The sequence below is a fragment of the Gossypium hirsutum genome, chromosome A10 (genome assembly GCF_007990345.1).
Source record: "Gossypium hirsutum isolate 1008001.06 chromosome A10, Gossypium_hirsutum_v2.1, whole genome shotgun sequence".
Lineage (NCBI taxonomy): Eukaryota > Viridiplantae > Streptophyta > Magnoliopsida > Malvales > Malvaceae > Gossypium > Gossypium hirsutum.
The window spans coordinates 63,005,108-63,005,990 of record NC_053433.1 but is presented as its reverse complement, the minus strand read 5'-3'; the positions used below and the strand labels follow the sequence as shown (position 1 = coordinate 63,005,990).

At 35.6% G+C, this 883-nt stretch overlaps 1 non-coding gene across 1 annotated transcript; it reads left to right on the top strand.

Moving 5' to 3' along the window:
* Positions 1-418: 418 nt before the first annotated feature.
* LOC121208710 (small nucleolar RNA R71) lies at positions 419-525 on the top strand. The gene has a single exon (XR_005903840.1). It is a non-coding gene; the product is annotated as a small nucleolar RNA R71 (small nucleolar RNA).
* Positions 526-883: the final 358 nt, after the last annotated feature.

The following is an 883-nucleotide window of genomic DNA, read 5'->3' as shown; positions in this document are numbered from 1 at the left end:
TATTATTATAGGGATTATTCTGAGGTCTAGAATTGTTACCCATATAGTTGACTTCTTCACTCGTAGTGCTAGAGTCGTAGGCTAGGCATTCTAGATTATTTATTCCTCCTCCACTTGTGTCACACTGCATCACCAGATGTACCTGCGTAGAAGCACATAAACCATCAATCTTTTTATTTAAGAACTCTACCTGGTTTGATAACATGGTGACCGTGTCGAGGTTGAAAACACCATTTGCTTTTGGAGGCTTTGTCATCATGACTTGCCACTGATAATTATTCAGTGACATATCTTCAATAAACTCATAAGCTCCTCAGGTGTTTTATTATTTATGGTACCAACGGTGGCTGCATCGATCATTTGCCTAGTTGAGGGGTTCAAACCATTATGAAAAGTCTAAACCTGTAACCATAGAGGTAACCCATAGTGAGGGCTCCTTCTCAATAAGTCCTTATACCTCTCCCATGCATCATATAAAGTCTTTAAATCCATTTGCATGAAAGACGAGATATCGTTCCTCAACTTAACTGTCTTAGCTGGTGGAAAATACTGATCGTGATTTTGTGTGATAAGTTTTATAAATTTATAATTAATCGTTCTTGAAACTAACTATTATCACGATGAAAGCAAGTGTACCTATCGAACAGTAGTATAGTTTTAGCAAGACTGGATTGTCGAACCCAAAGGAACTAAAAGTACTAGTAATTACTGTCTTTTTATTATCTAGCCTAAGAATAATGGGGTTTGTTTTTACTAACTAATTAACTAAACTAAGGATTCATAGAAAATAGAATTGGGGAATTACTTTTGGAAAAACAATTGAATTAAGACAATACCTAAGGAAAAATCCACCTAGACTTCACTTGTTATTTGACTCTGAATC